We start from the raw sequence: 24,325 nt of genomic DNA, 5'->3' as shown, positions 1-24,325 counted from the left end.
TCCGCCTCCTCGTCGATACTTCCTCGCTCGGTCGTCCGTCGGGCGTCCCAGCTCCAGGCGGACACGGTCGTGGCCGCCCGCAGCATCTCCTTGTCCATCTCCTTCAGGCGCCATCGCGGCGGCGGCGGCGGGTGGCGACGGTTCTCTCTCGGTCCTCGTCGTCTTCTCCCGGCGTCGTCCTCGGTCCCCAGGGTTACCTCCATCAGAATGTACAGGTGGTCGGACAGCGTTTCCACCCCCTCGGCCACTCTCCAGTCGCGGATTCGCCTGAGCAGCTCCGGGGTAGCCCACGTGATGTCCACGACCGAGGATCCCCTCCACGCCACGCAGGTGCTCGCCGATCCCCTGTTCGCCAGCAGGAGCCCCAGACTCGCTGCCCAGTCGGTGAGCATCCTTCCACGGGAGTTGGTCCTTGGGTTTCCCCATTGCGTCGAATGGGCGTTGAAGTCCCCCAGCACGAGCACCTGGCGGGGGAGGCATCTTCCGATGCACTCGCCGACTCGGTCCAGGAAGTCCCCGTACGCGGCCAGGTCGATGTTCGGAGAGACGTACACCGCCACCACCGCCGCTCCCAGCCACTCGACCGCGACGAAGCCGCTGCCACGGTCCAGTAAGAAGCACGAGGCCGACGTCCACGTTATCCCGGCGGATCCGTCCAGGTCCCCGATCCAGTTGGGCGAGTCGGGTATACGATGCGGTTCCGCCACCGCCGCTAGGGCCACCTCGTTCTCCCGGATGGTCTGGACGAGCAGGTCTTGCGCTCTTCTCGACCTACCGAGATTGCATTGCAGCAGGCGCTTGAACTATGCCGTCACCTCCATGGCCTCCTCCCGGCCATCCGCCGCTGCTGCTGGTTCGGCGGCGCTTCCTGGTGTCCCTGCCGCGGCGACTGCTGCTGCTGCTACCGCTGCTGGTTGGCGGATGGGTCTCCTCCTCTTGACCTTCGGGGGGTTGCATGCCTCTCCACCCATCCTGTGATTCGCGGGTGCCCCGAGCGACTCGCACAGCGGACATTTGGGAGCGGAGGCGGGACAGCCTCTGGCGCGGTGTCCGCTCCCGCCGCACCTGTAGCACAGGTGTCCACGGTCTTCGCCGGAAACGCAAGTGGCGCGCACGTGCCCCAGCTCCAGGCACCTGAAGCACTGCAATGGGCGCTTCGGCACGGCCCTTATCCTCGCCGTTGACCAGCCCAGGGCTATCTTCTCCGCCTGGGCCAGCTTGCGTGCTGCTGCCGCCGGGCACTTGATCCATGCAGACCCTAGGCCGCCTCTGGTGGCGCCGATCTCGCCCACCTGCACCTCTGCGCTGCCGCATCCCGCCGCCAAGGCCAGTGCTCTTCGCAGCTCCTCCTTCTTGACCGAGATGTCTATCCCGGTCACGCGTAACTCCGCCATCCTGGTCGGTGTGGCGATTCTCACCGCCGTCGGGTCCAGGGTCTCGGCCAGCCGCGACGCCAGTAGCGTCGCCTTTCCCCTGTCCTTGTCACCGGGGACTTGAATTATAATGGCGCCCGTCATCGCCTTCTTCATCTCCAGGCGCTCCGTGCCAAGCTCCGATAGTGGAATCCTCGTCCTCGCCGCTTCCAGGACGTCGGCGTACGACATCCTCGCTCCCTCGTTCAACGTCAGGGTCACCGCGGATGTTCGCGGTGCGCGAGGGGGCGTGACCACCTTGGGTGTCCGCGGTGGTCCTCTCTGCGTTGCGGGGGCGTTCGCCTTCGGTGCGCCCGTCGTGCCGCCGGGCTGGGGTTGCTGCTGCCGCCGTACCCGCGTCGGTGGTGGCGCGGTCGATCCTTTCCTCGCCGCCTCTGCTCCGGCGGCGGCGGCGACGGCTGCCTTCGTCCCGTTCGCCGTCTTCTTGTTTCTCCTCCTCTTCTTCTTCGTTTCCACCAGCTCCCATCCGCCGTCCTCCCGTTCCCTTCGGGGCGGCGTCGGTTGGGCCGAGGGGGGGTCGACGGGGCGGTCCCCGCTGGGTCGTGATTCGGGGGTGCGTTGCCATCGTGCGTCCCCGAATCGTTCCTCGATTGTCCTGAGAATAGATGGTCCCAGTTCTCGGACCGCTCTTTCCAATGCGTCCAGCCGCGTCCTGTCGTTTCCGCCCTCCCACTGTGCGCGGACGTATTCGGACGCCGCGTCGGCGCATCGTGAACCTAACCCCAACCTAACCCCAACCTAACCCCAACCTAACCTAACCCCAACCTAACCCCAACCTAACCCCAACCTTTTTTTTTTTTTTTTTTTTTACGTGGAGAAATCCTCATGGACACCCGCTAGCGGGTAGTGTCGGACTCTTACCGACTAAAACTCCACGGTGGCCTGTCCTGACGCCTGAGTCGAGATGCACCCGGGATCTCTCCCGAATTACTACCGGTTACCCCCGGGCGTCTATCTCTCCTTTCGTCGAAGGGAGGCGTCCTGTTCTTCTTCTTGGACCGCTAGGGGGGGACCACGCCCCCTAGCGCCTCGCTCCTGCTGCTTCGTTCTGGGACCCCGTCCCCCGAAGCCTCCTCCTGGTTTCCACGCGCTGCTACGGTGGGCGCGGCGGCGCCGGTGGTGGCGTCGCGCCCCTGTGGCGCGCGGTATTCCTAGGGCGCTGCGATGTCCTGGACGGGTCGCGAGCTCGTTCCCTGATCCTTTCCGCCCGCTCCTTCGCCAGCATCACCTGCTCGCAGTATGTGCGGACAGCGGCGTACCCCTGGCGCCCTCTCAGCATGGCCGCGACGACCGCTTCTGGGGCTAAGCTCTCGCCGATTTCGAGCCGTAGGACGCGTCGTGGTTCCGCCCACGCCGGACAGAACTCCAGCGTGTGTTGCGCCGTGTCCTCCTCTTCCTCGCAGTGGTGGCAGACGGACGTCGCCTCTCGCCGAATCCTGAGCAGGTACTCGCCGAATACTCCGTGGCCGGTGAGCATCTGCGTCATCCTGAAGGTCAGCGGTGCTCCGCCTCGATCCCTCCACGTCTCCCAGTTGGGAAGCACGGCGCGAACGGCCCGGTGCGGCCGCACGGCGTCCTCCCGGATCAGCTGCGAGCGCCATCGTTCCCAGACCTCCTTCTTCGCCTCCTCCCGGATGTTCGAGGCCGGCTGGCCAGAGGTCGATGGCGTCGGGTTCCTCCGCTGGTGTTCGTATACGCGTTCGAGCGCCAGGGCTTGCAGCTCGAACGGCGGGGAGGCCGCTAGCACGGTCGCCGACGCGTACGATGTCGTCCTGTAGCCTCTCGCGATGCGGATAGCGGTCGTCCTCTGCAGCCTCCGCAGCAAGGTCAGGCTGCGGCGACTGGTCGCCAGGCTTCTGGCCCAGACGGGTGCCCCGTAGAGAACTCGGGACCGGACTACTCCCTCGTAGAGTCGCCGGACTCTCGATCCTGCTCCGCCGATGTTCGGTAGGAGGCCGCACAGGGCGTTGGCCGCGGCCGTCGCCTTCGGGACCAGTTGCTCGAAGTGCGGTTCGAAGGTCCATCCGCTGTCGATCGTGAGACCCAGGTACCTCATCTGGCGTCTCACCGGCACCTCTTCTCCGCCGATGTTCACCGTCGATCCTGCGGGAGGCGTTCCTCTTCGTCGCTGGTCGAAGAACCACAGCGCCTCGGACTTGGCCGGCGACACCGTCAGGCCGAGCCTCCGAATGGCGCTCATCGCGCACGCCACGGCGTCCTCCGTGCGGTTCGCCGTGTCCTGCCACCATCGTCCCCCGGCCAGGACCAGGGTGTCGTCGGCGTAGCACACCATTCCAGCCCCGGGGGGCATCGGACATCGGAGGACCGAGTCGTAGGCCGTGATCCAGAGTATCGGACCCAGCACCGACCCCTGCGGAACGCCGCGCTCGATCCGTCTTCTTTCTTCCCCGTCCCTTCCGGCGTAGACGATGTGCCTGTCGGAAAGGTACGCGCGGACGATCCTCACCAGGTACGCCGGGACGTCAAAGTGTCGCAGGGCCTCCACGATCCTGGCCCAGGGGATGGAGTTGAAGGCGTTGGTGACGTCGAGCGACACCGCCACCGCTACCCCTTCTCGGGCGACCTTGTCCTCGGCCATGGTCCTCAGCCTCTTCACCGCGTCCACGGTCGAGCGGCCGCGGCGGAATCCGTACTGGCTGTCGTGCCATCCGGGCGTCCTCCGGGTCACGTGAGCCTCCAGCCGGGCGGCGACGATCCTCTCCAGCATCTTGCCCACCTCGTCCAGCAGGCATATCGGCCGGTACGCGGACGGCGCGTCCGGCGGGCGGCCCTCCTTCCGTAACAGCACCAGCCTGGCCGTCCGCCATGTCCGGGGGTAGGCGCCCTCCTCCAGGCATCTGTCGAACAGGTGCCGCAGGCGGGGAGCCATGGTGACGATCGACTCCGCCCACGCACGGCCCGGTATTCCGTCGGGTCCTGGCGCCACGTCGCGGGACGCCGTCCTCCTGGCTGCTTCGAAGAGTTCCTCGTCGCTGACTCGCAGCTCCTCGCTCCATCCCGTCGCGGTCGTCGTCGCCGCCTCCTCGTCGTCGTCGTCGGCGGAGGGGGAGGATGGCGCCGGTCGGCTCGCGTCCCTGTCTTCCGGCGGGAACAGCGTCCCGATGACGTTGTCCAACAGCGTCGGGTCCATGTCCGAGGTCAGCGGGGGCGCCGAAGGTCGCAGCTTCTTGGTGACCACTTTGTACGGCCGTCCCCACGGGTCGGATTCCACCTCCTCGATCAGCTCCGTCCAGCACCGAGATTTCGCGGTCTTGATCTCCCGCTGAAGAGTCCGTCTCGCCTCTCTGTACTCCTCGTAGAGGCGGGAAATCTCCTCCTCGTCGCGCGTCAGTCTGCGACGACGGGCCCTTAGAAATCTTCTGCGGGCACGCACGCAGTTTTCTCGCATCTCGGCGATCTCCGGGGTCCACCAGTACGTTCCCTGGTCTCGTCCACCCCCCGGGACGGAGCGCGGCATCGAGGCGTCGCACGCCGCGGTCATGTATCTTCGGAGCTCCTCCGCCTCCTCGTCGATACTTCCTCGCTCGGTCGTCCGTCGGGCGTCCCAGCTCCAGGCGGACACGGTCGTGGCCGCCCGCAGCATCTCCTTGTCCATCTCCTTCAGGCGCCATCGCGGCGGCGGCGGCGGGCGGCGACGGTTCTCTCTCGGTCCTCGTCGTCTTCTCCCGGCGTCGTCCTCGGTCCCCAGGGTCACCTCCATCAGTACGTAGAGGTGGTCGGACAGCGTTTCCACCCCCTCGGCCACTCTCCAGTCGCGGATTCGCCTGAGCAACTCCGGGGTAGCCCACGTGATGTCCACCACGGAGGATCCTCTCCAAGCCACGCAGGTGCTCGCCGAGCCCCTGTTCGCCAGCAGGAGCCCCAGACTCGCTGCCCAGTCGGTGAGCATCCTTCCACGGGAGTTGGTCCTTGGGTTTCCCCATTGCGTCGAGTGGGCGTTGAAGTCCCCCAGCACGAGCACCTGGCGGGGGAGGCATCCTCGGATGCACTCGCCGACTCGGTCCAGGAAGTCCCCGTACGCGGCCAGGTCGATGTTCGGAGAGACGTACACCGCCACCACCGCCGCTCCTAGCCACTCGACCGCGACGAAGCCGTTGCCACGGTCCAGCAAGACGCACGAGGCCGACGTCCACGTTATCCCCGCGGATCCGTCCAGGTCCCCGATCCAGTTGGGCGAGTCGGGTATACGGTGCGGTTCGGCCACCGCCGCCAGGGCCACCTCGTTCTCCCGGACGGTCTGGACGAGCAGATCTTGCGCTCGTCTCGACCTACCGAGATTGCATTGCAGCAGGCGCTTGAACTATGCCGTCACCTCCATGGCCTCCTCCCGGCCATCCGCCGCTGCTGTCGGTTCGGCGGCGCTTCCTGGTGTCCGTACCGCGGCGGCTGCTGCTGCTGCTGCTGCTACCGCTGCTGGTTGGCGGGTCGGTCTCCTCCTCTTGACCTTCGGGGGATTGCATGCCTCTCCGCCCATCCTGTGATTCGCGGGTGCCCCGAGCGATTCGCACAGCGGACACTTGGGAGCGGAGGCGGGACAGCCTCTGGCGCGGTGTCCGCTCCCGCCGCACCTGTAGCACAGGTGCCCTCGGTCTTCGCCGGATACGCACGTGGCGCGCACGTGCCCCAGTTCCAGGCACCTGAAGCACTGCAACGGGCGCTTCGGCACGGCCCTTATCCTCGCCGTTGACCAGCCCAGGGCTATCTTCTCCGCCTGGGCCAGCTTGCGGGCTCCTGCCGCCGGGCACTTGATCCATGCAGAGCCGAGGCCGCCTCTGGTGGCGCCGATCTCGCCCACCTGCACCTCCGCGCTGCCGCATCCCGCCGCCGAGGCCAGTGCTCTCCGCAGCTCCTCCTTCTTGACCGAGATGTCTATCCCGGTCACGCGTAGCTCCGCCATCCTGGTCGGGGTGGCGATTCTCACCGCCGTCGGGTCCAGGGTCTCGGCCAGCCGCGACGCCAGTAGCGTCGCCTTTCCCCTGTCCTTGTCGCCGGGGACTTGTATTATAATGGCGCCCGTCATCGCCTTCTTCATCTCCAGGCGCTCCGTCCCGAGCTCCGACAGCGGAATCCTCGTTCTCGCTGCCTCCAGGACGTCGGCGTACGACATCCTCGCTCCCTCGTTTAACGTCAGGGTCACCGCGGATGTTCGCGGTGCGCGAGGGGGCGTGACCACCTTGGGTGCCCGCGGTGGTCCTCTCTGCGTCGCGGGGGCGCTCGCCTTCGGTGCGCCCGTCGTGTCGCCGCCCGGCTGGGGTTGCTCCTGCCGCCGTACCCGCGTCGGTGGTGGCGCGGTCGACCCTTTCCTCGCCGCCTCTGCTCCGGCGGCGGCGGCGACGGCTGCCTTCGTCCCGTTCGCCGTCTTCCTGTTTCTCCTCCTCTTCCTCTTCGTTTCCACCAGCTCCCATCCGCCGTCCTCCCGTTCCCTTCGGGTCGGCGTCGGCTGGGCCGCGGGAGGGGCGACGGGGCGGTCCCCGCTGGGTCGTCCTTCGGGGGTGCGTTGCCGTCGTGCGTCCCCGAATCGTTCCTCGATTGTCCGGAGAATGGAGGGTCCCAATTCTCGGACCGCTCTTTCCAGGGCGTCCAGCCGCGTCCTGTCGTTTCCGCCCTCCCACTGCGCGCGGACGTATTCGGGCGCCGCGTTGGCGCATCGTGGGCACTCGTTGACGTGGGCAGCCAGTCTCCTCAATTCCTGGCGGAGGGCTGCGTTCTCCCCCTCCAGCATGGACAGCCTCGCGTCCACGTCGTCGCCGGCGCCTCGCGCTGGCCTCGCCCTCCTTGCGGATTCCTCGTTCCACGCGGCGGTGATATAACTCGCCGCGTTTTTAAGGGATCTGATGTAGGTCCCCTTCAAGTTCGACGACGTCGTCGCGACGTGCATTATCTCCGACACGTGCATCGTCAAACCTGCGCTGATTTCGGCCGGGGAGCTCGTCTTCATCTGCACCTCCAACTCCTCCGACACCTCCGGTGTTGTCGTGGCTCCCGTTCTCTTCCTCTTGCACCTGGACGCCATCGAAGCCAGCGACGAGCGCGAGGCGAACGAGGCGACCGACTCCTCGTCGTCGGACCTCGCCCGCCCCCGCGATCCCCCGGCCAACGGTGTCGTGCCGTCGTCCATCGTGGTCGGCGCGAGAAAAACGTACTCGGACCTGTTCGCGGCTCTCGGCGAACGTCTCGTCGCCTTCCTCGGAGGCTCCTCCGCGGTCTCCGTCCTGTCATCCTCTGGATGTCCTCCTGTGGTTATCCTCCTCCTCTCTCCTGCTGTTCCGTCGCCAGTCGTATAAACGCGTCCGGGGGCCTGACGGTCCACCCTCGAACGGCCGTGGTCGCGAGATATCGACGCAGCGGGGCCCACTTCACTACCCGCGACTGCGCCGGTACTGGGGTATCCCTCCCCTGCACCGTAAACGTTGTCGTTTCTGTACTCCATTTCCATGTTTCTTTGTTTGTTTTCGCCAAGGTCGTCGTCGAAGTCTCCGTCCTGGTGCCACTCACTCTTTCGCGCCCTGCCCCGGTCGAAGCCGGTGCAGGGCGACAGGGAGCCCCGCGAGAAGGTGAGGTGAGTGGTCTTGACAGGCATGGGCCCGCCAACTTCTCCGAAGTTCTCCGCACCGGATCGGCGAACCGACGGGTGCCAAGGGCACCGATCGGCCGCCACCCGACTGTAAGAGAACATCAGATCCATCGGGGTTTCCCAGGGCATGGTCCTATGCCCCGGGAACCCATGCCCGCCTCGTGCTCCCCAACCTAACCCCAACCTAACCCCAACCTAACCCCAACCTAACCCCAACCTAACCCCAACCTAACCCAACCTAACCCCAACCTAACCCCAACCTAACCCCAACCTAACCCCAACCTAACCCCAACCTAACCTAACCCCAACCTAACCCCAACCTAACCCCAACCTAACCCAACCTAACCCCAACCTAACCTAACCTAACCCAACCTAACCCCAACCTAACCCCAACCTAACCCCAACCTAACCCAACCTAACCCCAACCTAACCTAACCCCAACCTAACCCCAACCTAACCCCAACCTAACCCCAACCTAACCCCAACCTAACCCCAACCTTTTTTTTTTTTTTTTTTTTTTTACGTGGAGAAATCCTCATGGACACCCGCTAGCGGGTAGTGTCGGACTCTTACCGACTAAAACTCCACGGTGGCCTGTCCTGACGCCTGAGTCGAGATGCACCCGGGATCTCTCCCGAATTACTACCGGTTACCCCCGGGCGTCTATCTCTCCTTTCGTCGAAGGGAGGCGTCCTGTTCTTCTTCTTGGACCGCTAGGGGGGGACCACGCCCCCTAGCGCCTCGCTCCTGCTGCTTCGTTCTGGGACCCCGTCCCCCGAAGCCTCTTCCTGGTTTCCACGCGCTGCTACGGTGGGCGCGGCGGCGCCGGTGCTGGCGTCGCGCCCCTGTGGCGCGCGGTATTCCTGGGGCGCTGCGATGTCCTGGACGGGTCGCGAGCTCGTTCCCTGATCCTTTCCGCCCGCTCCTTCGCCAGCATCACCTGCTCGCAGTAGGTGCGGACAGCGGCGTACTCCTGGCGCCCTCTCAGCATGGCCGCGACGACCGCTTCTGGGGCTAAGCTCTCGCCGATTTCGAGCCGAAGGACGCGTCGTGGTTCCGCCCACGCCGGACAGAACTCCAGCGTGTGTTGCGCCGTGTCCTCCTCTTCCTCGCAGTGGTGGCAGACGGACGTCGCCTCTCGCCGAATCCTTAGCAGGTACTCGCCGAATACTCCGTGGCCGGTGAGCAGCTGCGTCATCCTGAAGGTCAGCGGTGATCCGCCTCGATCCCTCCACGTCTCCCAGTTGGGAAGCACGGCGCGAACGGCCCGGTGCGGCCGCACGGCGTCCTCCTGGATCAGCTGCGAGCGCCATCGTTCCCAGACCTCCTTCTTCGCCTCCTCCCGGATGTTCGAGGCCGGCTGGCCAGAGGTCGATGGCGTCGGGTTCCTCCGCTGGTGTTCGTATACGCGTTCGAGCGCCAGGGCTTGCAGCTCGAACGGCGGGGACGCCGCTAGCACGGTCGCCGACGCGTACGATGTCGTCCTGTAGCCTCTCGCGATGCGGATAGCGGTCGTCCTCTGCAGCCTCCGCAGCAAGGTCAGGCTGCGGCGACTGGTCGCCAGGCTTCTGGCCCAGACGGGTGCTCCGTAGAGAACTCGGGACCGGACTACTCCCTCGTAGAGTCGGCGGACTCTCGATCCTGCTCCGCCGATGTTCGGTAGGAGGCCGCACAGGGCGTTGGCCGCGGCCGTCGCCTTCGGGACCAGTTGCTCGAAGTGCGGTTCGAAGGTCCATCCGCTGTCGATCGTGAGACCCAGGTACCTCATCTGGCGTCTCACCGGAACCTCTTCTCCGCCGATGTTCACCGTCGATCCTGCGGGAGGCGTTCCTCTTCGTCGCTGGTCGAAGAACCACAGCGCCTCGGACTTGGCCGGCGACACCGTCAGGCCGAGCCTCCGAATGGCGCTCATCGCGCACGCCACGGCGTCCTCCGTGCGGTTCGCCGTGTCCTGCCACCATCGTCCCCCGGCCAGGACCAGGGTGTCGTCTGCGTAGCACACCATTCCAGCCCCGGGGGGCATCGGACATCGGAGGACCGAGTCGTAGGCCGTGATCCAGAGTATCGGACCCAGCACCGACCCCTGCGGAACGCCGCGCTCGATCCGTCTTCTTTCTTCCCCGTCCCTTCCGGCGTAGACGATGTACCTGTCGGAAAGGTACGCGCGGACGATCCTCACCAGGTACGCCGGGACGTCAAAGTGTCGCAGGGCCTCCACGATCCTGGCCCAGGGGATGGAGTTGAAGGCGTTGGTGACGTCGAGCGACACCGCCACCGCTACCCCTTCTCGGGCGACCTTGTCCTCGGCCATGGTCCTCAGCCTCTTCACCGCGTCCACGGTCGAGCGGCCGCGGCGGAATCCGTACTGGCTGTCGTGCCATCCGGGCGTCCTCCGGGTCACGTGAGCCTCCAGCCGGGCGGCGACGATCCTCTCCAGCATCTTGCCCACCTCGTCCAGCAGGCATATCGGCCGGTACGCGGACGGCGAGTCCGGCGGGCGGCCCTCCTTCCGTAGCAGCACCAGCCTGGCCGTCCGCCATGTCCGGGGGTAGGCGCCCTCCTCCAGGCATCTGTCGAGCAGGTGTCGCAGGCGTGGAGCCATGGTGACGATCGACTCCGCCCACGCTCGGCCCGGTATTCCGTCGGGTCCTGGCGCCACGTCGCGGGACGCCGTCCTTCTGGCTGCTTCGAAGAGTTCCTCGTCGCTGACTCGCAGCTCCTCGCTCCATCCCGTCGCGGTCGTCGTCGCCGCCTCCTCGTCGTCGTCGTCGGCGGAGGGGGAGGATGGCGCCGGTCGGCTCGCGTCCCTGTCTTCCGGCGGGAACAGCGTCCCGACGACGTTGTCCAACAGCGTCGGGTCCATGTCCGAGGTCAGCGGGGGCGCCGAAGGTCGTAGCTTCTTGGTGACCACTTTGTACGGCCGTCCCCACGGGTCGGATTCCACCTCCTCGATCAGCTCCGTCCAGCACCGAGATTTCGCGGTCTTGATCTCCCGCTGAAGAGTCCGTCTCGCCTCTCTGTACTCCTCGTAGAAGCGGGCAATCTCCTCCTCGTCGCGCGTCAGTCTGCGACGACGGGCCCTTAGAAATCTTCTGCGGGCACGCACGCAGTTCTCTCGCATCTCGGCGATCTCCGGGGTCCACCAGTACGTTCCCTGGTCTCGTCCACCCCCCGGGACGGAGCGCGGCATCGAGGCGTCGCACGCCGCGGTCATGTATCTTCGGAGCTCCTCCGCCTCCTCGTCGATACTTCCTCGCTCGCTCGTCCGTCGGGCGTCCCAGCTCCAGGCGGACACAGTCGTGGCCGCCCGCAGCATCTCCTTGTCCATCTCCTTCAGGCGCCATCGCGGCGGCGGCGGCGGGCGGCGACGGTTCTCTCTCGGTCCTCGTCGTCTTCTCCCGGCGTCGTCCTCGGTCCCCAGGGTTACCTCCATCAGAATGTACAGGTGGTCGGACAGCGTTTCCACCCCCTCGGCCACTCTCCAGTCGCGGATTCGCCTGAGCAGCTCCGGGGTAGCCCACGTGATGTCCACGACCGAGGATCCTCTCCACGCCACGCAGGTGCTCGCCGAGCCCCTGTTCGCCAGCAGGAGCCCCAGACTCGCTGCCCAGTCGGTGAGCATCCTTCCACGGGAGTTGGTCCTTGGGTTTCCCCATTGCGTCGAATGGGCGTTGAAGTCCCCCAGCACGAGCACCTGGCGGGGGAGGCATCTTCCGATGCACTCGCCGACTCGGTCCAGGAAGTCCCCGTACGCGGCCAGGTCGATGTTCGGAGAGACGTACACCGCCACCACCGCCGCTCCTAGCCACTCGACCGCGACGAAGCCGCTGCCACGGTCCAGTAAGAAGCACGAGGCCGACGTCCACGTTATCCCGGCGGATCCGTCCAGGTCCCCGATCCAGTTGGGCGAGTCGGGTATACGATGCGGTTCCGCCACCGCCGCCAGGGCCACCTCGTTCTCCCGGACGGTCTGGACGAGCAGATCTTGCGCTCGTCTCGACCTACCGAGATTGCATTGCAGCAGGCGCTTGAACTATGCCGTCACCTCCATGGCCTCCTCCCGGCCATCCGCCGCTGCTGACGGTTCGGCGGCGCTTCCTGGTGTCCGTACCGCGGCGGCTGCTGCTGCTGCTGCTGCTACCGCTGCTGGTTGGCGGGTCGGTCTCCTCCTCTTGACCTTCGGGGGATTGCATGCCTCTCCGCCCATCCTGTGATTCGCGGGTGCCCCGAGCGATTCGCACAGCGGACACTTGGGAGCGGAGGCGGGACAGCCTCTGGCGCGGTGTCCGCTCCCGCCGCACCTGTAGCACAGGTGCCCTCGGTCTTCGCCGGATACGCACGTGGCGCGCACGTGCCCCAGTTCCAGGCACCTGAAGCACTGCAACGGGCGCTTCGGCACGGCCCTTATCCTCGCCGTTGACCAGCCCAGGGCTATCTTCTCCGCCTGGGCCAGCTTGCGGGCTCCTGCAGCCGGGCACTTGATCCATGCCGACCCGAGGCCGCCTCTGGTGGCGCCGATCTCGCCCACCTGCACCTCCGCGCTGCCGCATCCCGCCGCCGAGGCCAGTGCTCTCCGCAGCTCCTCCTTCTTGACCGAGATGTCTATCCCGGTCACGCGTAGCTCCGCCATCCTGGTCGGGGTGGCGATTCTCACCGCCGTCGGGTCCAGGGTCTCGGCCAGCCGCGACGCCAGTAGCGTCGCCTTTCCCCTGTCCTTGTCGCCGGGGACTTGTATTATAATGGCGCCCGTCATCGCCTTCTTCATCTCCAGGCGCTCCGTCCCGAGCTCCGACAGCGGAATCCTCGTTCTCGCTGCCTCCAGGACGTCGGCGTACGACATCCTCGCTCCCTCGTTTAACGTCAGGGTCACCGCGGATGTTCGCGGTGCGCGAGGGGGCGTGACCACCTTGGGTGCCCGCGGTGGTCCTCTCTGCGTCGCGGGGGCGCTCGCCTTCGGTGCGCCCGTCGTGTCGCCGCCCGGCTGGGGTTGCTCCTGCCGCCGTACCCGCGTCGGTGGTGGCGCGGTCGACCCTTTCCTCGCCGCCTCTGCTCCGGCGGCGGCGGCGACGGCTGCCTTCGTCCCGTTCGCCGTCTTCCTGTTTCTCCTCCTCTTCCTCTTCGTTTCCACCAGCTCCCATCCGCCGTCCTCCCGTTCCCTTCGGGTCGGCGTCGGCTGGGCCGCGGGAGGGGCGACGGGGCGGTCCCCGCTGGGTCGTCCTTCGGGGGTGCGTTGCCGTCGTGCGTCCCCGAATCGTTCCTCGATTGTCCGGAGAATGGAGGGTCCCAATTCTCGGACCGCTCTTTCCAGGGCGTCCAGCCGCGTCCTGTCGTTTCCGCCCTCCCACTGCGCGCGGACGTATTCGGGCGCCGCGTTGGCGCATCGTGGGCACTCGTTGACGTGGGCAGCCAGTCTCCTCAATTCCTGGCGGAGGGCTGCGTTCTCCCCCTCCAGCATGGACAGCCTCGCGTCCACGTCGTCGCCGGCGCCTCGCGCTGGCCTCGCCCTCCTTGCGGATTCCTCGTTCCACGCGGCGGTGATATAACTCGCCGCGTTTTTAAGGGATCTGATGTAGGTCCCCTTCAAGTTCGACGACGTCGTCGCGACGTGCATTATCTCCGACACGTGCATCGTCAAACCTGCGCTGATTTCGGCCGGGGAGCTCGTCTTCATCTGCACCTCCAACTCCTCCGACACCTCCGGTGTTGTCGTGGCTCCCGTTCTCTTCCTCTTGCACCTGGACGCCATCGAAGCCAGCGACGAGCGCGAGGCGAACGAGGCGACCGACTCCTCGTCGTCGGACCTCGCCCGCCCCCGCGATCCCCCGGCCAACGGTGTCGTGCCGTCGTCCATCGTGGTCGGCGCGAGAAAAACGTACTCGGACCTGTTCGCGGCTCTCGGCAAACGTCTCGTCGCCTTCCTCGGAGGCTCCTCCGCGGTCTCCGTCCTGTCATCCTCTGGATGTCCTCCTGTGGTTATCCTCCTCCTCTCTCCTGCTGTTCCGTCGCCAGTCGTATAAACGCGTCCGGGGGCCTGACGGTCCACCCTCGAACGGCCGTGGTCGCGAGATATCGACGCAGCGGGGCCCACTTCACTACCCGCGACTGCGCCGGTACTGGGGTATCCCTCCCCTGCACCGTAAACGTTGTCGTTTCTGTACTCCATTTCCATGTTTCTTTGTTTGTTTTCGCCAAGGTCGTCGTCGAAGTCTCCGTCCTGGTGCCACTCACTCTTTCGCGCCCTGCCCCGGTCGAAGCCGGTGCAGGGCGACAGGGAGCCCCGCGAGAAGGTGAGGTGAGTGGTCTTGACAGGCATGGGCCCGCCAACTTCTCCGAAGTTCTCCGCACCGGATCGGCGAACCGACGGGTGCCAAGGGCACCGATCGGCCGCCAACCGACTGTAAGAGAACATCAGATCCATCGGGGTTTCCCAGGGCATGGTCCTATGCCCCGGGAACCCATGCCCGCCTCGTGCTCCCCAACCTAACCCCAACCTAACCCCAACCTAACCCAACCTAACCCCAACCTAACCCCAACCTAACCCCAACCTAACCCCAACCTAACCCCAATCTAGTCGAACGTTACGATTTCACTTTATTTTTTAAAAAAAAAAAAAAAAAAAAAAAAAAAAAAAAAAAAAAAATTTCACCGGACCAACATGACCGGGACGTTGGAACTTAGAATTTTTTCGCACCGCCACGAAAGTACCGAAAGTTCAACTCGAAATAACTCGAGAAAAAGCGTTATAAGGTATCGAAATTATCAGCGAAATCGTTATGTTTCGACGAAATCTAGTCGAAAGTAGCGATTTCACTTTATTTTTTTAAAAAATTTCATCCACCGGACCAACATGACCGGACGTTGGAACTTAGAATTTTTTCGCACCGCCACGAAAGTACCGAAAGTTCAACTCGAAATAACTCGAGAAAAAGCGTTATAAGGTATCGAAATTATCAGTGAAATAGTTATGTTTCGACGAAATCTAGTCGAACGTTACGATTTCACTTTATTTTTTTAAAAAATTTCATCCACCGGACCAACATGACCGGCACGTTGGAACTTAGAATTTTTTCGCACCGCCACGAAAGTACCGAAAGTTCAACTCGAAATAACTCGAGAAAAAGCGTTATAAGGTATCGAAATTATCAGTGAAATCGTTATGTTTCGACGAAATCTAGTCGAACGTTACGATTTCACTTTATTTTTTTAAAAAATTTCATCCACCGGACCAACATGACCGGGACGTTGGAACTTAGAATTTTTTCGCACCGCCACGAAAGTACCGAAAGTTCAACTCGAAATAACTCGAGAAAAAGCGTTATAAGGTATCGAAATTATCAGCGAAATCGTTATGTTTCGACGAAATCTAGTCGAAAGTAGCGATTTCACTTTATTTTTTTAAAAAATTTCATCCACCGGACCAACATGACCGGGACGTTGGAACTTAGAATTTTTTCGCACCGCCACGAAAGTACCGAAAGTTCAACTCGAAATAACTCGAGAAAAAGCGTTATAAGGTATCGAAATTATCAGTGAAATCGTTATGTTTCGACGAAATCTAGTCGAACGTTACGATTTCACTTTATTTTTTTAAAAAATTTCATCCACCGGACCAACATGACCGGGACGTTGGAACTTAGAATTTTTTCGCACCGCCACGAAAGTACCGAAAGTTCAACTCGAAATAACTCGAGAAAAAGCGTTATAAGGTATCGAAATTATCAGCGAAATCGTTATGTTTCGACGAAATCTAGTCGAAAGTAGCGATTTCACTTTATTTTTTTAAAAAATTTCATCCACCGGACCAACATGACCGGGACGTTGGAACTTAGAATTTTTTCGCACCGCCACGAAAGTACCGAAAGTTCAACTCGAAATAACTCGAGAAAAAGCGTTATAAGGTATCGAAATTATCAGTGAAATCGTTATGTTTCGACGAAATCTAGTCGAACGTTACGATTTCACTTTATTTTTTTAAAAAATTTCATCCACCGGACCAACATGACCGGCACGTTGGAACTTAGAATTTTTTCGCACCGCCACGAAAGTACCGAAAGTTCAACTCGAAATAACTCGAGAAAAAGCGTTATAAGGTATCGAAATTATCAGTGAAATCGTTATGTTTCGACGAAATCTAGTCGAACGTTACGATTTCACTTTATTTTTTTAAAAAATTTCATCCACCGGACCAACATGACCGGCACGTTGGAACTTAGAATTTTTTCGCACCGCCACGAAAGTACCGAAAGTTCAACTCGAAATAACTCGAGAAAAAGCGTTATAAGGTATCGAAATTATCAGCGAAATCGTTATGTTTCGACGAAATCTAGTCGAAAGTAGCGATTTCACTTTATTTTTTTAAAAAATTTCATCCACCGGACCAACATGACCGGGACGTTGGAACTTAGAATTTTTTCGCACCGCCACGAAAGTACCGAAAGATCAACTCGAAATAACTCGAGAAAAAGCGTTATAAGGTATCGAAATTATCAGCGAAATCGTTATGTTTCGACGAAATCTAGTCGAAAGTAGCGATTTCACTTTATTTTTTTTAAAAATTTCATCCACCGGACCAACATGACCGGGACGTTGGAACTTAGAATTTTTTCGCACCGCCACGAAAGTACCGAAAGTTCAACTCGAAATAACTCGAGAAAAAGCGTTATAAGGTATCGAAATTATCAGTGAAATCGTTATGTTTCGACGAAATCTAGTCGAACGTTACGATTTCACTTTATTTTTTTAAAAAATTTCATCCACCGGACCAACATGACCGGGACGTTGGAACTTAGAATTTTTTCGCACCGCCACGAAAGTACCGAAAGTTCAACTCGAAATAACTCGAGAAAAAGCGTTATAAGGTATCGAAATTATCAGCGAAATCGTTATGTTTCGACGAAATCTAGTCGAAAGTAGCGATTTCACTTTATTTTTTTTAAAAAATTTCATCCACCGGACCAACATGACCGGGACGTTGGAACTTAGAATTTTTTCGCACCGCCACGAAAGTACCGAAAGTTCAACTCGAAATAACTCGAGAAAAAGCGTTATAAGGTATCGAAATTATCAGTGAAATCGTTATGTTTCGACGAAATCTAGTCGAACGTTACGATTTCACTTTATTTTTTTAAAAAATTTCATCCGCCGGACCAACATGACTGGGACGTTGGAACTTTGAATTTTTTCGCCCCGTTACGAAAAGGCCGAAAGTTCCCCTCGAAATAACTCGTTAAAAAGTGTTACGAGGTACGGATGTTTTTACATAAATCGTTATAACTCGATAAAATACGTCGGGATTAAGCGTTTATATCGTCGGCAGACGGATATAAAAACGTTCGGACCGACACGACCGGTCGTTGGAACATAGAAAAATTCCGAGCCGGTACGTTGGGACTTAGAAAAATGCCGAGTGCGAAAAAGTTTTTTCGAGTTTACTCGGTTAAAAGCGTTACAAGGTATGAATTTTTTTGCATAAATCGACGTAACACGACAAAATACGTCGGGATTAATGGTTTATTTCCGTCCGAGAACGATTTTTAAAAACGGACCTATGCGGCCGGTCGTTCGAACTTGGAAAATTTTCGGACCGAACACTCTTTTCGAGTTAATTCGTTAAAAAGCGTTACGAGGTACGAATATTTTTACATAAATCGTTATAACTCGATAAAATACGTCGGGATTAAGCGTTTATATCGTCGGCAGACGGATATAAAAACGTTCGGACCGACACGACCGGTCGTTGGAACATAGAAAAATTCCGAGCCGGTACGTTGGGACTTAGAAAAATTCCGAGTGCGAAAAAGTTTTTTCGAGTTTATTCGTTAAAAAGCGTTATAAGGTATAAATTTTTTTACGGGAATCGTTATATCTCTATTAAATACGTCGGGATTAAACATTTTGATCGATTTTTTCAAAAAATTAGCGTTCGCCGAACTGACACGACTGGGATATTTTTCTAATTTTTTCGTTAATTAACGTTACAAGGTATATATTTTTTTGCATATTTCTACTTATTTTAACGTATTGTAATTGATTATAAACTTGTTTGTTTTCCGTATTCGATAAAAGAGTATGTTTACTGATGCAATTTTTCGGTGAAAAAAAAAATTAATTTTTTGGTAAAAATGCATTTTTATTATGTTAATAAAACGTCTGGTAATGTATTTCGATGGTTGGATATTGGCTTTGTGTAGTAGTGATCGAGCGTTCGCGAGACTAAGTTCCAGCGTCCCTTCCGAACGGTACGTTGCTACGGAGGTTTTGCACCGTAAGCGCGCGGCCGCTAGCCCGGCCGGCGCCGGCCTTCCGGCTGGCGCTTTCGTATCTATAAGAGAGACGTCGAGCCGGACGGTTCGGTCGGAGCAGCGTTGAGCGCGTGGCTATTCTACGGCCTCGGTTGAGAATTCAGTCACCGCTCCTCGAGTCTTAGTGTATTTTACGCTATTTCTCGACTGTTCCTCCGTTCTCGTACTGGTTTTTTCTCTACACTGCTGCGCCGCGGGTCGCTGTCCTGGACGTAATGACCAAATATCGTGGCAAGGTTCCCCTGAGTCGGGAAGCTGGTGACCTGTGTGTACGTATTCTAACAAAAGTTGTTAGATGCGTGTGTGCTTGTACTAACTGAGTATCGATTCACTCAAGGGATTATAACCGTCTGCTTTCTATAACAACTTCTGCTTTCGCAGAAGTATTCGACGGGCCGGTAGAGCGTACTATCTTTGCGTAGTATGTCTTCTACCGAGAATGTTCTACCGAAAAGGAAGAATATTCTTACGGTATGTCCAGCGCGACGCACTGGGATACGCGCTTGTTCGTTCAGCGTGAGGTGTGTATACGTGCTTTACCGCTAAGATATTCTAAGAGTTGAGAGAGGAGGAGAGATATAAGTCTTTTTACACGAAGACAGCATTATAGAATGTTCCTTTAGAAGTATGATTCTTAAACATTTTATATAATACTATGAGAGAGAGAGAGGAGAAGTTGAGAATTACAAAGTGGCTGCGAGCGGCGTTCGAAGATTATTACTGAACTATGGGTGTATCTCGAACGTCGCTAAGAGATATATTTTATAATATATCTATCTTAAGAACGAAAAGTCTCGTCGTACGGTGCTTACGTCCCACCTACGACACGAAGAGAACTTAAACGAAATTTATAAGAATTGTTATACGAATAAGATCCCTGGTTGATCCTGCCAGTAGTCATATGCTTGTCTCAAAGATTAAGCCATGCATGTCTCAGTACATGCCGCATTAAGGTGAAACCGCGAATGGCTCATTAAATCAGTTATGGTTTCTTAGATCATACCTACATTTACTTGGATAACTGTGGTAATTCTAGAGCTAATACATGCAAACAGATTCCGACCAGAGATGGTAGGAATGCTTTTATTAGATCAAAACCAATCGGTGGCGGATGGCTCGTCTGTCCGTCCATCGTTTGTTTTGGTGACTCTGAATAACTTTGTGCTGATCGCATGGTCGTCTAGCACCGGCGACGCATCTTTCAAATGTCTGCCTTATCAACTGTCGATGGTAGGTTCTGCGCCTACCATGGTTGTAACGGGTAACGGGGAATCAGGGTTCGATTCCGGAGAGGGAGCCTGAGAAACAGCTACCACATCCAAGGAAGGCAGCAGGCGCGCAAATTACCCACTCCCGGCACGGGGAGGTAGTGACGAAAAATAACGATACGGGACTCATCCGAGGCCCCGTAATCGGAATGAGTACACTTTAAATCCTTTAACGAGGACCAATTGGAGGGCAAGTCTGGTGCCAGCAGCCGCGGTAATTCCAGCTCCAATAGCGTATATTAAAGTTGTTGCGGTTAAAAAGCTCGTAGTTGAATCTGTGTGTCACAGTGTCGGTTCACCGCTCGCGGTGTTTAACTGGCATTATGTGGTACGTCCTATCGGTGGGCTTAGCTCCTCGCGGGCGGTCCAACTAATATCCCATCGCGGTGCTCTTCACTGAGTGTCGAGGTGGGCCGATACGTTTACTTTGAACAAATTAGAGTGCTTAAAGCAGGCTACCTTCGCCTGAATACTGTGTGCATGGAATAATGGAATAGGACCTCGGTTCTATTTTGTTGGTTTTCGGAGCCCCGAGGTAATGATTAATAGGGACAGATGGGGGCATTCGTATTGCGACGTTAGAGGTGAAATTCTTGGATCGTCGCAAGACGGACAGAAGCGAAAGCATTTGCCAAAAATGTTTTCATTAATCAAGAACGAAAGTTAGAGGTTCGAAGGCGATCAGATACCGCCCTAGTTCTAACCATAAACGATGCCAGCCAGCGATCCGCCGAAGTTCCTCCGATGACTCGGCGGGCAGCTTCCGGGAAACCAAAGCTTTTGGGTTCCGGGGGAAGTATGGTTGCAAAGCTGAAACTTAAAGGAATTGACGGAAGGGCACCACCAGGAGTGGAGCCTGCGGCTTAATTTGACTCAACACGGGAAACCTCACCAGGCCCGGACACCGGAAGGATTGACAGATTGATAGCTCTTTCTTGATTCGGTGGGTGGTGGTGCATGGCCGTTCTTAGTTGGTGGAGCGATTTGTCTGGTTAATTCCGATAACGAACGAGACTCTAGCCTGCTAAATAGACGTAACTTATGGTATCTCGAAGGCCCCCGGCTTCGGTCGGTGGGTTTTTACTACCAACGTACAAACAAATCTTCTTAGAGGAACAGGCGGCTTCTAGCCGCACGAGATTGAGCAATAACAGGTCTGTGATGCCCTTAGATGTTCTGGGCCGCACGCGCGCTACACTGAAGGAATCAGCGTGTTTTCCCTGGCCGAAAGGCCCGGGTAACCCGCTGAACCTCCTTCGTGCTAGGGATTGGGGCTTGCAATTATTCCCCATGAACGAGGAATTCCCAGTAAGCGCGAGTCATAAGCTCGCGTTGATTACGTCCCTGCCCTTTGTACACACCGCCCGTCGCTACTACCGATTGAATGATTTAGTGAGGTCTTCGGACTGGTGCGCGGCCAATGTGATAAGCATTGCCGATGTTACCGGGAAGATGACCAAACTTGATCATTTAGAGGAAGTAAAAGTCGTAACAAGGTTTCCGTAGGTGAACCTGCGGAAGGATCATTAACGATACGATACCAAAAGAATTTGACTTGAACACATATAAAAACTATGAAATATATATCAATGGTCGGTAAGGAGCTGTACTCCTCCTGTATCGACGAAAGTATATACGACGTATTAACAAGCTATATACTTTAACAAACGAAAACGCCAGGGAGCTTGGCAACCTCCGTTGGCACGAATAGTAATATTCTTAAGGAGGAGACGACCCTCCAGCTACGGAATTATACGAAGAGAAGGTGGCACTCTCTCTCGATCATCGGGATGAAGAGATATGTATAAGTATAAAAACGAAATGCGAATGAAACTTATTCGAGGCGCCTGCGTGAGGTCGTAAACAGAAAGACCCGCCGTCTCCGAATAAAACATATATATATATGAAATTCTAATAAAAGGGAACTCTAGCTTCGAAAGAGCCAACAAAAGTTAAGGCTCGATATCAAACGAAAAAAATTACGATGGAAACCACGTGTAAAGAGAAATGCAGTCGTGGCGCCTGCGAGAGGCCGTACACAGAAAGACCCGCCGTCACGATCTCGTATTTCGTATTTGCATCGTGGAAACCGTACGAACGAATATAAAAGTCCATGCAAACTAATAAGAAAATCTCTAAAGTGCCTCGTGTCGGAGAGATCATGCTCGCCTATTCTCTTCTATGTTTCGTGGTCTGTGTTGCGTTTGTTCTCCTCCTAGCAACGGGACATATCGAAGACTCCTCTTTGGGATCGAACGAAGCGTCTAGAACGAGTCGACGAGAGCGAAAGAACTTGTAGCGAGTCGCGCAGAGCGAAAGGATACCGATATACATCTTCGAAGGTTCTCTTCGAAGATCCATGGATACCTTCTGCGTCGACTTCTCTCGTCTCTTTCATCGAAACTCTCGTCGTTCTCGAAACGTGCTTCCTACCCACAGGGCGTGTGCTCTTCGTGTGTCGTTTCGTTCGAAATAACGAAACCACGTGTAACATACTCGTGGATCGGGTAACCTAGAACGAAGACGCATCGCGTGGATGTTGGCCCGCTATGCGACGATGACCGATGATGATGATGATACGATGTCGATGTCGATGTCGATGTCGATGTCGACGACGACGACGACGATGAAGACGATGTGTAGCAACGATTCGTAACTAGTGTAGCCGAAGTTCGTTCAGAGGGGAATGCCGCCGGCTTCGAAGCCTCGATGTCGTGAGTCGGACACCCGTGCCGTCGCTAGAGTTTTTCAAACTCTGCTTCTGGATATTGGGACGAAAGACCGCTCGAGGACGACGACAGCCGTGCGTGCGTATCCCATCGAATTTTTTTACACCACCTGAACGAGACTAAAGTTTCGTCTAGTTGATCGTCTACCGTCGCATAATGTATATTATATACCGTTCAGAGGGGACCGGCTGTCTATCCTCGTTGTCGTGAGTCGGACACCCGTGCCGTCGCTAGAGTTTTTCAAACTCTGCTTCTGGATATTGGGACGAAAGACCGCGCGAGGACGACGGATTCGAGTTCCATCGAATTTTTGATGTACACACTACCTGAACGAGACTTAAAGTTTCATATAATATACCGTTCAGAGGGGACCGGCTGTCTTTCCTCGTTGTCGTGAGTCGGACACCCGTGCCGTCGCTAGAGTTTTTCAAACTCTGCTTCTGGATATTGGGACGAAAGACCGCGCGAGGACGACGGATGCGAGTTCCATCGAATTTTTGATGTACACACTACCTGAACGAGACTTAGTTTCATCCAGTTTGTCGTCTATCATCGCATATATATAATATACCGTTCAGAGGGGACCGGCTGTCTATCCTCGTTGTCGTGAGTCGGACACCCGTGCCGTCGCTAGAGTTTTTCAAACTCTGCTTCTGGATGTTGGGACGAAAGACCGCGCGAGGACGATGGATGAGAGTCCCATCGAATTTTTGATTTACAAGACACACACACTACCTGAACGAGACTAAAGTTTCATCGAGTTTATCGTCGTCGCATAACCCGTTCGGAGGGAACCGGCTGTCTATCCTCGTTGTCGTGAGTCGGACACCCGTGCCGTCGCTAGAGCTTTTCAAACTCTGCTTCTGGATGTTGGGACGAAAGACCGCGCGAGGACGATGGCTGCGAGTACCATCGAATTTTTGTTTTTTTTTTTTAAAAAAAACATCACCCGAACGGAGATGTGTTCTATCTTTCGTCGATTTTTCATGCTTTCAGTCGTCGCGTGGTCGCCATCCGTTCGGAGGGGATCGCCGGCTTCGAAACCTCGATGTCGTGAGTCGGACACCCGTGCCGTCGCTAGAGTTTTTCAAACTCTGCTTCTGGATATTGGGACGAAAGACCGCTCGAGGCGGACGGCCGCGCAAATCCCATCGAATCTTTACTATCACCCGAACGATGGAGAGATGCACGCGCGCTGTTTCTTGAATAATTGGACGAGAGAGTAGAATCAAACACATATAAAACATGGGCTAGCCACCGTCCTTACTCGTTCGCGAGATCGTGTGCTGTACAGAGGATTCAGAATCGGGTGTATATATCCCCGTCGTTTCCTGACGAACGGAGCTTCGATCTCGATGGTTGTTATATATCATAATGTACTTTACGCCCGGCCGGCGAACGCGCGTATCTTCGCGCGTTCGTCGGTTTCTTTTTTTTCGAACGTTTTTGTGTCGTCAATCCTATGGCGACTTCTGCGCGTTCGATTCCCGTTGGTCGAACGTGACGGAACTCGGCTTCGCTAGAACCGAGAAGAGTACATTTGAGTATTGAACTGTTGCAAAATTTATAAAAGATTACCCTGAACGGTGGATCACTTGGCTCGTGGGTCGATGAAGAACGCAGCTAATTGCGCGTCAACGTGTGAACTGCAGGACACATGAACATCGACATTTCGAACGCACATTGCGGTCCACGGATACAATTCCTGGACCACGCCTGGCTGAGGGTTGCTCACGTAAACCTAAGACTGCTTGCGTTGCGTATCGTTACTCTCCGTATCTGTCTCTCTCTGTCCCTTCTTGCCTTAACAACCCGCCGTCGTTCTTTATATAAGAGAACGTTTCAGAGTCGGACGAAGGTACAAGAACGAGGATACGAATAAGAGCGGACGGAGAGAACATACGCGACGTACGAGCGATTGTTGGACGCTCGTCGGCGTTCGTCGCGGTCGTGCAGAGACCGTGCAAGTCGTACGCATGCTCGATATATAATCTATCGT

At 57.3% G+C, this 24,325-nt stretch overlaps 2 non-coding genes across 2 annotated transcripts; both read left to right on the top strand.

Moving 5' to 3' along the window:
• The first annotated feature begins 19,203 nt into the window (after nt 1-19,203).
• On the top strand, nt 19,204-21,126 carry LOC143305063 (small subunit ribosomal RNA). The gene has a single exon (XR_013061742.1). It is a non-coding gene; the product is annotated as a small subunit ribosomal RNA (ribosomal RNA).
• A 2,775-nt stretch (nt 21,127-23,901) lies between these two features.
• Nucleotides 23,902-24,056, top strand: LOC143305053 (5.8S ribosomal RNA). The gene has a single exon (XR_013061732.1). It is a non-coding gene; the product is annotated as a 5.8S ribosomal RNA (ribosomal RNA).
• Nucleotides 24,057-24,325: the final 269 nt, after the last annotated feature.

This window comes from Bombus vancouverensis, unplaced genomic scaffold (assembly GCF_051014615.1).
Source record: "Bombus vancouverensis nearcticus unplaced genomic scaffold, iyBomVanc1_principal scaffold0078, whole genome shotgun sequence".
NCBI classification, from domain to species: domain Eukaryota; kingdom Metazoa; phylum Arthropoda; class Insecta; order Hymenoptera; family Apidae; genus Bombus; species Bombus vancouverensis.
This window is presented reverse-complemented; position numbering and strand designations above follow the sequence as displayed.